Below are 14,953 nucleotides of genomic sequence, written 5' to 3' on the forward strand. Positions count from 1 at the left end.
GGCTTAATGCTTAGGGAAGCGCACTCACAATCAAAAGATTGTTGGTTCGAATCCTTGACCAGCAAAGCACTGCTAAAGTATCCTGAGCAAGGTACTGCTCCCCAGGTGCTGAATTAGCTGCCCCCTGCTATGTCACGTTGTCACATATGGGTTAAATGCAGAGGACACATTTCGTTGTTGTGCACTGTGTGCTGTGGTATGATCGCAAATGTGACCCTCCAGCACAAAACCGTATGGAAGTCGCATGGCCGTATTTTTAGATATTTTTTGAGGATTTTTTTTGTGCTCTTTCATTTGATACCATAATCCTAATTTCTAATTTTTGACCCAAGTGTACAGTTTTGTGCTGGAGGGTCTTTTATTTAACAGGGGTAGATTGTTTTGGTCCCTGCCTGGTCAAGATTGGCTGAAGATCAGAGTAATGTCATATAAATCTTTAAATGTCTAATGACCCGTGCAATCCACACTAAGCTCCTCAATTTCATGAATGACTACCAACTTGCACTCAGCCGGATCATTGCAAGACGGGGCCTACCAAAGGCAAACCTTTCAGGCTGGCAACTTCCATGGTGCTGAAAAGGAGCTTCACAAGGCTTTAGCCTCTATGGTACTACAACTTAAAGAACAACTGGCCAACCATCAGATTCACTTTAAGTTCAACCCACTAAATACAACAAACAACAACAAATGTATTTTTGTATAGCGCGTTTTCACAACATTACATTGTCTCAAAGCGCTTTACAGGTTCAAAGCCCCCAGTGAGTAGGCCAGAGATGACAGTGGCAAAGAAAAACTCCCTAGAAGGAAGAAACCTTGGGAGGGATCAGACTCATAGGGGGAGCCCAACCTCCTGGGGCTGGCTAGAAAAGCCAAATTGGAGAGATGGCTAAGTGGCAAGTCACACAGCCTAAGTCATAAAATATGAGTCACAACTGGGGAGCAGGGAGGTGATGACAAGCCGGTGTTGGCGCTCCGTCAGATCACCAGGCAACCAGTAGTAAGGCAGCCGGGCACACATGGAGGACGACACTGGTAGAAGGGCGAGCTGGACAGAAGGATGTCATGTGAAGTTGAGAAGTTGCATGAAGCAGGGTGTGCAGGATATCTTGATAAATTGGGGTCTCCAGGCAGCACACCCCAGGAGGGGTAAAGGGAAAAATATATGCAATTAGTCAAAGTAGGAGAGACAATAGGCTGTTAGGTGAGTGCAATATCTAAGTGCAATGTATAGGCTCCAGCAGATATGGCTATGGCAGCATAAATAGGAGGGAGAGGCAAGTGGGAATGCAGGCATGGGGAGTCCTAGAATGAAGCTAGAGTGACAACACTGACTGTCCAGTTTATCCAAAGCCAATGGCACCGATCCCCACCCAGCTCTACACCTCACACTATAGGTCTGACTGGGAGTGAGGAGTTAGCTAGAGCTAGAACTAGTGTCCCTATACGCTAAACAAAACAGGTGTGTTTTTAGTCTAGACCACAATATTGAGAGTGAGCCTAAAACCCGCACATCCGGTGGAAGACCATTCCACAGCTGAGGAGCTCTATAGGACAAAGCTCTGCAGCCTGTCGTAGCTCTTTCTACCTTAGATACTAACAGATATCCTGCTCCTTGAGAACGAAGCAAGCGTGGAGGGTTGTATGTGGTCAGCAGATCACTAAGGTATTCTGGTGCAAGGCCATTCAGTGCTTTATAAGTCAATAGTAGTATTTTATAGTCAGTCCGGGATTAACTGGAGCCAGTGAAGGGAGAATAAGACAGGGCTAATGTGATCAAATTTTTTTGTGTTTGTAAGAACTCTGGCTGCTGCATTCTGTACCAGCTGAAGTTTATGTAAGGATATAGATGGCCAACCAGAAAGGAGGAAAATACAGTAGTCCAGTCATAATGTGTGTGGTCATAATGTGTGGAAGTTATAACAGCATGTATTAATTTTTCTGCATCATGAAGGGAGACCATCTTCCGAAGCTTGGCTATGTTCCGTAGATGATAAAACGCAGTTCTAGTAATGCTTCTTATGTGAGCATAGAAACATAATTCTGAATCAACTAGAAGAACAAGATTTCTGACCAATGTGTTAGGTTGTGTAGGAAGGCCACCAATGTTGAGGTGGTGAAACTTATTTCTCGCATCCTTGGGGCCAGTTACCAGAACTTCTGTTTTTAGGGGACCCAGTACTGATCCCTGTGGGACACCATATTTGACTTTGGTGGCCTTGGAGGATTCCTTGTTCACATGGGCAAACTGATAGCGATCAGTTAAATAGGAGCGGAACCAAGAGAGAGCTGTCCCCTTAATGCCAACTACACATTCTAGCCCGTCCATGAGGATATTATAGTCCACAGTATCGAATGCTGCAGTTAAATCTAGTAATACCAACAAGGATATACAGCCATGGTCAGAAGCCATGAGCAAATCACTCAATACTTTGACTAGAGCAGTTTCTGTGCTATGGTTTGGTCTAAAGCCAAACTGATATAATTCATTAGTATTATTTTTCTGTAGGAATGAAGACAACTGACATAATGCAACTTTTTCCATGATCTTTGAAATGATTTGAGATAGGTCTATAGTTTCCTAAAACACTAGGTTCAAGATTTGGTTTCTTTAGGACGGGTCTAATAACAGCCAATTTAAAAGGTTTTGAAACATATCCAAGCCTAAGAGATGAGTTTAACACATTTAACAGGGTAGTGCTAATCTGCGGTACAATATCCTTGAAGAATTTTCTACGAGGTAGGAGGAAACTAGGCTCAGAAGTTCTGATTGTTTTACTGGAAGGAAAGTTTCAAAGGTCTCATTATTGGTAGGCATAAGACTAGCAGGAGGATGTCAGCCGTAAGTAGCTATGGACGTGCACTGGATGACCTGTCTAATCATAGTTATTTTACCATTAAAAAATGTAATAAAGTCATCACCCTTAAGAGCTCGCGGGACTTGCAAGTTTAATGAAGAATTCTGTGTTAAGCTGGACACGGATGCAAATAGGAATTTAGGATTTGTTTTGTTCACATCAATTAATCTAGAGAGATTTGTTGTTGGAGAGTCACTAGTGCTTGTCTATATTTAGAGAGTCTCTCTTTCCAGGCAGATTTAAAAACTTCTAGTTTAGTTGAGCGCCATTTGCACTCTAGGTTGTGTGATGCCTGTTTAAGTTGCGCGTGTGATCAGAGTACCAGGGGGCAGGTTTGTTATCACTATGCTTTATCTTCTTAAGTGGAGCTACAAGATCTAGAGTGTTGCGAAGGGATTTTTCCATGTTCGCAGTTACCTGTTGAAGTTCATTTACACACCATGCTTCAGATGTAATGCTGAAGGACTGTGGAAGCTGTTTGATAAACATTGTTGTAGTTAAGTGAGGCAATGGAACGTCTGATTCTGTACTTCGGAGCTGTGGTCAACGGGAGGCTGTACTGGATTTCAAATGTTAACAAGTAATGATCTGAGAGCAGAGGACTCTGAGGTATAATAGATACACGTTCCTCCAGGATACCATGGCTAATAATGAAATCAAGGGTATGGTTACAGGCATGAGTAAGCCCAACTACATTCTGACATACGCCTAGAGTCTAGAGTACCTGCAAATGCTATTTTTAAAGGATCACTGTCTTTCTTCATGTGAATATTAAAATCACCAGCAATAACAGCTTTGTCAGTAGTGACCACCAGGTTTGTTAAAAAAATCAGCAAACTCCTTAAGAAAAATACTGTACGGACCAGGTGGTCTATGCGCAGTAACAATGGTGATTTGGGGTGAAGAGCTACAGAGAGATGAACCAGAAAGGCTAAGAACAAGAGTTTCAAATGTGCTGAAGCTAAAACTACATTATTCAGACACTCCTAGGTTGGACTGAAAAATTGCAGCAACAACACCACCTTCGCTCCTCACTTCAGGGGGGGAATGGGACCAGGAAGTCCATTCTATAAAGACTGCTCTTCTGGGGTCAGTGGGCAGCCAGGCAGTCTTGGAAGATGTTTTCCACACAGTCTTCGTGGAAGTAGTGGGCATTTTAAACTCAAATATTAAACTCAAAACCACTTGGATATGTGTTAGTTGATGTGGCTAATCCCAATCCCATTACTTCAAACAGGCTGCTCATGGGGCAGCAGGATGCATCACTGCTGCTGATAGCCTCCATGCCAGTGGAGATGGGGCGGTGAAGGTAGCATCACTGTCACACACTGGTTGTACGGTTCTGGACCCAGTTTGCACAGAACTATTTACCTAGTCTTCAGACTTGTGATAAGTGGCAAAAGTCATCTGAGAACTGGCCATGGATTCTGTTGTTCTTGTGATTAACCCCCAGCTCCCCAGAACCCAGTGGCTTCTGGGTAATGTCATTAAGACAACCTTGAGCCACGAAGGGTGTGTCAGATCAGCTGACATGCTCCTAAAGGATAAAGTATACACCAGAGCAGTGGCCCACCTAATCCAGCTTCCTGCTCTGGGTGAGGACTCCTAAAGACACCTAAAGAATTGTCCTGATTGCACATTTTCTGCTCAAGTGTGGAGGCGGCTGTTGCAAATTCTTTATGTGGAAAGCATGTTCGGCAGTTCTTGCAGTGCTTTCCTGTGCTTTTCTTTCCCCTTTGTGCAATAACCCACACAGAATCACTGATGAAATAAGAGAATGTTATGTCTATGGTGTTTCTACAGTTTACTAGTAAAAATACTCGAGGTGCTTGTTGTCTGGGTTGCATCCCGTATTTGTGCGTATTTATTTATGTGCGTGTTACAGCACTTGGCAGACAGAGGCATCGCCGCAGCAGGGATGACATCAGGCAAGATGGTTTTTACAAGACAGCTCTTTAATAATAATTTACACTGCTCACGAGCATGCTGGGAAATGCTAATAGACTCTGCTACATGGAGCAATCTCATTGGTGCTACAGTGTTATTTACAGAAGACGTGTTTGCATGATTTGTGTTAATAAATTCTTGGTTAAATGCAGAGCTCAGTTACACCAGTCGGGTGTTACATGGTAATCTTCTAACACTATTTACTAAGTAGTTAATTTCCTCAGCCGTAATGCTGGAAGCTAAGGTTTCTTAATGCATGGGAAAGGATGTGTTTATTTTACACTTTTAAATGTGTTTAAGCACGTTGGCCAGTAATAATACATGGATGCCTTACTTCTGTATTTTATTTGTCTGTTGGGCTTAACTGCACATGGAAAATGTGATAAATAAAACTTCCCATTAAAGGGACTTGAGTTGTTTCCGATGCTCGAGCGCTCTCTGACTGGAGTACTGTAGTGGTAGGTACAGTCAGCAATCAGCTCAGGGGGTCAGACCTCAATAGTGCCGTTCATCTACATCTATTTTACGCTTCGCCATTGCTAGAGTAAATACCCCTCCTCCTCCAGACTCCCCTTAGAGCAGGGGTGGCCAATCTTATCCGCAAAGGGACCAGTGTGTGTGCAGGTTTTCGCTGCGACTCCCTAATTAGATTACTAATTAGAGGACTGATTGGCTGAAGAGTCCTCACACCTGGGTGTGAACAGCTGACATAAAGGTTATGCCAAAAGGCCGCCCTTTGCGGATAAGATTGGCTACCCCTGCCTTAGAGTATCACGATGCCAGAAAGAGCTTGGTTACACAGTAATGATCATGTATCCATTACCAGTTAGACCATTTTAGCACATGCACCATCATCACTTTTGGTCATTAGCATATAAGCTAGCTCGTAACACTATGCCAAGATGTTAATAAGGTGTTTGCCCACTAGGTCAGTGGCTGCTGTACTAGCAGCAATAGAGCTTAAGTTTCTTATTAGCAACTTAGCACCATAGATGCATTCACATGGTTGATCGTAAGTGTTCAGTGCTCAACACAGTATCACCATCCCTCAACGAAGCAAAACTACAGCTCTGGAAAGTCCTGTGTCTGAGATCATCTGTTAGACCATAAAGGCAACTGCAGTCTTTAAATTCAAGGTTTTATTTCTCTATTTATGGATGCCTCCCACCCTGAGAAGGACGGCAGTGTTCTTGTCTGCGTGTTGCAGAGAAGGCGGAATAATGAGGGACACCGTTCTCTCAGAGGAGAAGCACGCCTCTGCAGTCCACAGGCGATAAATCTGCCATCCCGGCATTCATGCCCTGAGATACCAGCAGCACACCCACAAAGGGGGTTCCCTGACTTATGCTCCTAAACTTCAAAGCCCTGATTGGATAAACAATCACTGCGAAGCTACAGATGAGCTCACAACATGTAGGGCTTTATTTTGGCGCAAAGCATAAAGAGCAAAGCGCAACTAACATTTATGTGTGTCAAAATCCATTTTAGCTATTTTGACAGTGGAAAAAAACAGACCTTGCGCAAAAAAGTTGTCCTTACTCTCTTGATTATTCAGATGTGTGTTTTGACCATAACAAAAAAACAAACCAATCAGAATGGCATGTCATTTCACCTGATCTACAGCAGGTTGCTATTACAATGGCGTGCTTGTTTGGCAAACCAGATTGGTTTTTGTCCGAGGAAAAGAAGATACTCGTGCGTGAGGTGAAAAGGCGCAAGCACGTCATTCACGGGAACACGACTTGTCCACCTAAGCCTTTCGAAGTGAAGCAGGCGTAGGATGAGGTACAGTATAAGCAAGTGTGTCCTCATTTTCTGGCGTCACCAGGTGCTGAAAGCGGCATAATGATGTCAGAAGACCGAGAAAAAAGAAGCTTGTGTGTGTGTCTCATTCAACAATATGATTACGTAAACGGGCCAGATATACTCTATCATAAAATGTAGATAAATGAAACAAAAATAAAATTACGAAAAACCATTAGTGAACCTCGAGGGTGTACCTGTGTCCGTAACAAGCGTTGCGCACAAACATGTTTCTAAAACGCGCCGCTTAAATATCGTTTAACAATGTGCCACTAACTTTCCACATGGCTTTTGTTGGTCAAGAACCCAATGTCATTTTGCTGCCTTAAAAAAGAAATGTACCAAGATGCCAGGTTGCGCCTCTTTTAAAAGACACTACGAGTCCAAGCGGAAAGCAAGCGCAAAATCACTTGCTATTTTAACAATGTGTGCGCATGGCGTGAAAATGAGCAGCGCGCTGGTACAAAACTAGCAAAACCACTTTGCGTCAAGCTTTGCAACAGCGGGAAAATAGGGCTTGCAGTGAAATTGCACAAAGTTTTGCCTGAAATTTAAGTTCTGACATCAGTCAGCAGGTGGCACCCTCAAGAAAGTGTGCAGCCTCAGTAGGGTATGTGTTTGGTGTACCTTTGAGGGTGGAAGAAAGAGGCCTTTTAATGCAGCATGACAGTAATGATAACTGACCACATAGGAACTGCGTGCAAAGCCAGGAAGTGATCCTGTGTGTTCATCATGCATATTCCACTGTGGCTGAAGTTGGACCCAAGGGTAGATTTTCCCCCTTCTGTGGATTTAAGGTGCAGCTTGGCTGAGGGTGGAGTGGTGGCTCTGAGGCTAGGGATCTTTGCTAGCAATTGGAAGGTTGCTGGTTCAAATCCCATGAATGCCCAGAGTAATTCTACTCCATTGGGCCCTTGAGCAAATCCCCCAACCTGCAATTGCTTCGTCCTGGGTATGATGTTAATGAACATTCAGCCCTATAAGGAGATCCTCCAACTTACAGGGGAAAACGTGGGAGTTGGTGGCAGGAGTGGCACTCCAGCCACCGGAAAAAACCTCACACTGGTCCATTCAGACTAATGTGGTGCTGAGGTACCACCTGCCACATGGCTGCACTTAAACCACATCAGGGGTGAGAACCTATCATGTGATGGGTGCAGCAAAGCACTGTATCGGTGCTTGTTCCTTTCCTTGGCTGCACCCCACGGTGACCGTAATCAATATGCTGAACATGGTGCCTCACACTTAGCGGTCAGCATTATTTGCGTGATTTTATTGTACCTTTGTACCTTACAAATTCTTCTCTGAACTTGATACAAAAAATTATATGTATGAATGCAAGTTTTATTTGTGAGGTCGCTCGAAGTTTATATGAAGTACAAAAACAACTTGATATGCTTGGAATTTTATGTTCTCTAACACGGGGGGGTTGACAGACCGGGGAAACTCTACCCCCCTTTTAATGTGGAATGATTCTCACTGAGGTGCTGGGGCATGATATTTCCAGAATAAAACCTTACAGATCATTTAACACAATCTAATGCAGTATTTAATGATAATTTGATTGTTTCAAATAACATCAAATGTATAAAAACCTGTGACTCAATCAAAAACTAACACAATAGTCGTGTTGCAGGAGTGCAGGAGGAGGTGCGGTCTGCACACACTGTGACCTAATTCAGCTCACTGACCTGAGCTTTATTGCACTGGATCTGTGCGTGTGTATGAGTGGGTGGGTCGGATATACATAACAATTACATAGTGGGAACCAACTTATTCTGACGTCGTCACTTTTATAGAAATCTGTGACTGCAATTAAAATGCCAAAAGTCTTGTTGTGTTTTGTTGCTTATGGTTAAGGGTAGGACTGGGTGTCACGAATGTAGGCGGGTTTCGTGCATGGACGAGGCATGATGCAGGCTGAACAGAAATGTGGATAACCCACTTGCAGCTCACCAGGACAGAAGGGGTTTATTTAACTAGACAGAAAACTACAGAAAAAAAACAGACCAAAGGGTCAGAGCTAAACATCAGGCATAAGCAAAAACTAAATTTCCAAACAGGTCAGGGCAACAAAGAGCAGGTAGGCTACAAATAACAGAAAATTAAACTATATACATCTACCTCAAAACTTCCACAAACAATGAACCACTGGGGACTAAACTTAAATACAAAAACTGAATGGGGTAATGACAAGCAGGAGTGAGACAGACAATTAACCAATCGGGGAGGGTGCAGGACAACGAGAAATCAGGAAAAAAAACAAAGGGCAGGCAACAGGTGAAGCTAATGAACTAAAACATGAAACTCAAACTAGGAAAATAGAATCTAACAATGGGGAAAACCGACAAGTTAAAACACAATCAAGGGCACAAGGGCAAAAACCAAAACCGGATACAAATGAAAACACAGGGACTAGAAAACTGATACAATAGGAAAACAATGGAACAAAATCTACAAAAACAGAGCAGGTGGTATTTAAAACAAGACAGAGGAGTTCAGAGAGCCACATGCTTAATACATTGAGCCATTCGGCCGACAGGTAGCAGGGAAAAACACGACGACTGACAACAGGAGGGACGGGATGACCAGCAACAGCTGCTGGTCAAACAGGGAAGGGACACAGAGTGGAACACACACAACTTAACCCTGACACTGGGTAGGGGTTAAGGTCGTCATGTTGGGATCAGGGTTTTTTCCTTAGAGATGTAAAGTCCCTACAAACATATGAATATAAACTTGTGTGTGTCTGTGATGATGATAATTCATATGAAGTGTTGCTTTACTTCTAGACCCTGAATCTCCATACCCTAGCAAACTCCTGTGCATTTTTAACAAACTGATATTACACCTACCTTACAAAACCCGCTGCATGTTCTCCCCATAATTGCCAATGATTATTTGACAATAAAAGCATATTTATCTAATTCCAGTGTGTTTGTACAATTATGGACTCCATAGTGATTTCACTAACTGCCCCTTCAGCCTCCCCAAATGGGAGCAATGATGCCAGTATGGATTTTATTTTTCCCAGCTCTCACCCACCTCACCTCACTTGCATCACCAGTGTCATCAAGTTGTTTTGCAAGCTTGCCTGGCAATGAACAGGGGTTACCCCAGAGTTCCTTCCCTCCTGTTCCTCAAAAGGACCTCCTGAACTGCTGAGAGTGAGCTTGAAAAAACCAGGGGAGAGATGGAGCAGCGTGGGAGGTGAAGGACGGCTATTTACAGAGCTTACAAGTTTACCTGGCACCAGCGTGTGGATTTGTGCTCGAAGCCCTGCTGAAGGACACGAGGTCTTCTGTAGGGATGTTGGATTACAAGACCAAGTCACTAACCTCTAGAGGTCCTTCAAAAAAAAAGTGTTTCAGAATCTCCCATCAGACGAGCAGTCGTGCCTGGCACAAAACGGAAGGACCCGGAAGCTTTGCAGCCACACTGAATGGCAACACGGCCAAATGCATACTGAGTAAGATGATCACGCCTTCCCAGGATCCTTTGAGTCGTGCGGGAGATATGTCTGCATCCCGATTAGCAGGTCTGACAATTAATGGTCTGTTTCAGGGGTAAGGACTTGGCCTGTGGTCAGCCTGGATGTGAACGCCTGCACAATCACGTACGCCCATGGCCAAACTTCTCTCATTCCGCACAGTCAGAATCAAGCTGAGGCTCCTTTTCATGTCCTGTCTTTAGACGCCCTGTGTCAGACCGAGAGATTATGCAACCCTGTGGGACCACCCTATTCAGCGTGATCTGGGAAACTTTACCGTGTAATAAATTAAGAGCTCTCCAGTCCAAAGAAGCATGATGTATCCAAAGATTTACAAAATATTCCCAATAACAACAAGCTTTGAACATCATCTCCCGAATAAAAACGGTTGCTTATTCATCGAAACCATATCTAGTCCTGTTTCTGGCCACAGAAGGAAAACTGTGTTACACTACATTAAAATTGCATTAAACAGAGAAGCAAGCCCTAGTTTACTGGAGATTGTCAACCTCAGATGTCACTGAAGGATCCGTTTAATGCAGTTTTTATTAATCAGTGTTAATCTTTCAGAGTAATTGTGAAGAGAGGCATTCATGCGAATTCCCGATTCTGCAAACCTTAACCATGCGTATTCTCTCAGCTGTATTCTCAGCTGTTCTCTGTCAATCGAGGTTCTCATTTCTCTAAAAGAACATCCAATTTAGTGTGATATTTATGTCTAAAGAGAGGGTCTGGCCTGCAGGAAATCAGTTTAACGCTCAGCTCCCAATCAGGCCCTGGTGTTATAATTAGGTCAAGTACAGTCTCCGTGAAGGCTAAGAATCAAATAAAACTAAAGTAAGAAATACTAAATTTATTACTAATGACGGTTATTTTATGTAGATTCCAGTGGCAAATATAAGAAACAGCATGACGCTGTCAATATCCTGAAGCACATCTGAAACACTCTCAAGCCGAGTTTTTGCAGCATTTATAGTAGCCTACACAGTGCATTTTCGCAGGGTGAAATACAGAAACGCTGCAAAGTGAACAGTGTTTTTCATCAGTCTGGCGCATCGATAGATAGAGCTCCACTGTCACTGACATTCAGCGAATATTTATACATCTTTGAAGCGATGCTCGGCCCAGCCACGGGCTTTTGTGTGTAAATACCTTAGTACGGGAGCTTCAGGGAGCACACAGCACTGGCCGAGGGCAGGAAGCGGTCCGAAGAGATGTTCAGTGTTTCTGAAGAGCTGGACACCCTCCAGTAAATGAGCTTAAGAAGATGGAGGATCTGACAGCATTCCGGTGCGGTGGGGAAGCTGCTCCTGGCAAGCGGTGCTTTAAGAGGCACGATGCCGCTGCAGCAGGACGGTAAAGCGGCAGGCTGGCCGTGCCAGGCGGCTGGGGCACGGTGTGAGTTACATTTAAAACATGCAGGCTGTCTAAAACGTGCATTCATCTTTGCTGCTCAGTCGGCTCAACAAGTGGAATTTTACTTGAATAATGAAAATTTGGAAATATTAAAAATGTGAACGAGTTGTTCAGCCAGGTACAATATTTAGATAATTGTAAATGTCAATAGAATTTTATCATTATAAAGGTGACGTCCAAGGGAGTAGATTTGGGTATGGATTGTAGGGACATATTGTGAGAGTTGTGTGTGTTCAGGGGGGCGGGGGTTTGGGCCTGATTTGGTCCCTGCCAATGTCGAAACCAAGTTTATGGGAAGTTGTTCCGGAAAGTTGTTCCAAATCCCTTTCAAAATTATGATAATATACATAATGTGCAAAGAAGGCGGCGAAGCGTATTTACAAAATGAGGCAAAATAAGACATTTTGAAACATTCCTAAGCTCCACAGCCCCGATGTTTGTTAGAACACGGGAAGGAAAAAAAAAATAATCGCAAGACGTTAAAGGATGTTCTTTATAATCCTCTTATATTAAACAATTAACCCAGAGAACATGTGTTCATTAATATAACAAAGGCGCAACAATTTTTTTCGGAAACAATCTTCCTCTGTACTTCCAAGATAGCCTAGCCAATGAACTTTTGAGTTTTTGTCACCTGTGGGTAAACTTCAGTCAGAACAACTTCAGCATTGGACCAGGAGCAGCAGGTGGCGCAGTCATTAATGAGACAGACCTTTTGAAGCCTGAAAGTTCAGGATCATGCTGTAGAGTGAACTTCCCCACCCTGGTAAAAAATAATAATAGATGATGTTCAAAGTCACTTTCATTTAAAGCATCAACTATGTAGTTCAGTGAAACTAAAATAACCTCAAAACAATGGCAGTATGTAAAACCAATGAGTAAAGGGTCTTTTTTTAAATAAAAAAAAAAAGGTTAAATTAATGGTTATCAGAAGATAAACTCCCTAAATGTAAATCAGTATTCAGGCTTTTAATTAATATGGCTAAACACCTACCTGTGTTAAGCTTAAGGGTACAAACTGCACTTAATAGAGCTGATTTTAATTAAGTATTATAATTGAACTCTGTTGAATCCAATTAAAACATACACATAAAGGTTAACATTATTTTCCTCGAGTACATTTTAAAATAACTTCTAATCAACAAGACAGACCTTAGATCCTTTGATTTTTGAATCCAAAAAGTCAATTTGTGACAAATTTCACATGGGACAAAATGAAATACAACATTAAATTAACATTACCTTCAATTTTGCTGACAATAAAAGACCTGAATCTGAAATGGAGCAAATACTCAGTGATCCTTTCAACAACTGCTACCCAATTACACATTTTTTTCATGAATTTAGTTAATCAAAAATGAGAAATATGCAGATTACTTTTTTCAGTCACCATCTCATGTTCAGTACATTTCTAACCTATAGGTAAAACTTACAGAAAATTACTCCATAGGAATCATGACTCAGTTGTGTGTATTTTGACTGCACCTGCCTTTTTGTAGTGTCTTCTAGCATCTGGTGAGCATATCAACTAGTAATATTTTTAATACATAAACTAGCACAATTCACCAGTTTATTTTCTGTTTCCAAGCAAGCGATATCTGCTATTTATTCTGAATGAAACACCAACTAGGCGCGACTCACCTCAGCTGACCAACATAAGGTGAGGTTCTTCCTCACAAACAGTGAGTCTCTCAAAGCACACATTCCACATGTTCCTCTGTAAATACCTTGCAAAACACATAGTACTACCTCTCACATTCAAGGCTTCCATTGTGCTGAAATACAGGAAAAGACAAGATATTGAAAGGTATTCCTTTCAAAATATCTGCAAAAATAACAACAGGTAAAATACTCGCTTGCATCCCATCTGAAATCTTCATAGAGGACATTCGATGAGGTTTTCAAGCTGGGCTTCTCCTGCTGGTAGAGAACGCCAGCGGGTCTGATTGGGAAGGACTTCTGGAAGCTGGACATGTTTGATTCAAGTGTTATCAGCTAGCACTACATTGTCAGGGCCAGCGTCCATATAGCCTGACTCCCATGTGCCTTACTGCTGGCCACCCTCTTTGATGTTTCCCTTGTGCGTTGTCTTTACTTTTGAGGCTGCTGTGTGGCGTATTGGGCTCTGTCTGCAGCTTGGAGGCTAATACCTCTTTAGTTGGGGGTTTGAAACCGGCCTCACCTCTTTTTGTAATTTTATTTCAGTTTATTCCTGGTTTTCTTACTTCCCCGTCTTTGTGTTTGTTCTTCTTTGGTTTGCCCTGCTTCTTCCTTGATATTTTGCATTCTGCTTGTATGCTGCTTCCTGTCCCTTTCCCAGAATTGTTAGCCTCATCTGTTTATTTGGACTGATCCCTGTTCCTAGTTTTTGTGATTGTTACAGTTCCCTGGTTCTGTGTTCATTAATGTTAGTTCCTCCAGCTGTTGCTTGTTGTCTTGCATCTCCCGTGATTGGTTAATTGTGTCATTCCATCTGCCCTGCATCATGTCTTGTTAGTTTTGCATTTTAGCGCTTCCCTCTTTGTGTTCTTTGCTGAGTCATTGTGCCTATGTTACAGTGTGGTTGTTACTCTGCTGCTTTGCCCAGTCCTGTTCCCAGTGTTTGCTTGTTCCTTACTTTGTTTCGTTTCATAGTTTTAGTTAATCCCTTATTTGTCCCTGTTTCTTTCGGTATTTCCCTTATGGGTTTTTTAGTTGTATTTGATAAACCCTCATTGTAAGTGTATGGTCGCCTTTTTCCTGCTTGCACCATGCAGCGCAGTGACACTCAGTCATTCTGAAATGCTGGGACCAGTGTGACCAGCCAAACACTCATGTTCAATAAAAATTGATGTGTCACTATTTTTCATGCCAAGACAAAAATTTGTTTGAGATGGAGTTCTCTGTTCTCTTCTAAACACACATTTTATCATAGAAATAGGTAGGATGTCACTGGTTTTAATGTCTTTGAATCATGTTTTTATTTCGCATCGTTTTGTAATTGTTTTATTATTTAATCCATATAATACTCATACACAAATACAGATAAGCTTTGTTGTATACATTTCATACCCTTTAACATTGACAGCATGAAAAGTTATTCTCCCCCTGTGATGTAGGGTTCCCCAAATCTGGTCCTTGAGGGTCAGTTTGCCACACAGTTTGCAGATTTTCATGCTCAAACATACCTTACTCAGCTTACCAGCCAATGAACAGGTTTAAGAGGTATGTTCAAGCAGGGAGATCTGCGAGTATGCTGTGAACTGGCCCTCCAGCACTTGAATTGGGGAACCCTGCTGTAATGTCTCTGAAGCCCAGTGTACCTAGATCTCGGCATTAGTCTTTTGTACTGTGACATAGTTTTATAAGATTAAAGACTGAATGGCAGCAGTTGGTCCACAGACCAGCAGCCTATTTTCAAGTAATTTTTCCTTCTGCCCTGGTCTGTTACCCTCAGTCATGG

The 14,953-nt window shown here is 42.5% G+C and overlaps 1 long non-coding RNA gene across 2 annotated transcripts; it reads right to left on the minus strand.

The window, feature by feature from the left end:
- Positions 1–8,968: 8,968 nt before the first annotated feature.
- LOC125748502 (uncharacterized) lies at positions 8,969–14,354 on the minus strand. 2 transcript variants are annotated; one of them, XR_007399571.1, is made up of 4 exons: positions 13,694–14,354; positions 13,364–13,431; positions 13,153–13,286; positions 8,969–12,274 (listed from the first exon to the last, which is right to left on the minus strand). It is a non-coding gene; the product is annotated as an uncharacterized LOC125748502 (long non-coding RNA). The 2 variants fall into 2 exon arrangements; XR_007399570.1 differs by having other exon boundaries at positions 13,364–13,477; positions 13,694–14,352.
- Between the last annotated feature and the right edge of the window lie 599 nt (positions 14,355–14,953).

Source organism: Brienomyrus brachyistius, chromosome 1, assembly GCF_023856365.1.
Source record: "Brienomyrus brachyistius isolate T26 chromosome 1, BBRACH_0.4, whole genome shotgun sequence".
Lineage (NCBI taxonomy): Eukaryota > Metazoa > Chordata > Actinopteri > Osteoglossiformes > Mormyridae > Brienomyrus > Brienomyrus brachyistius.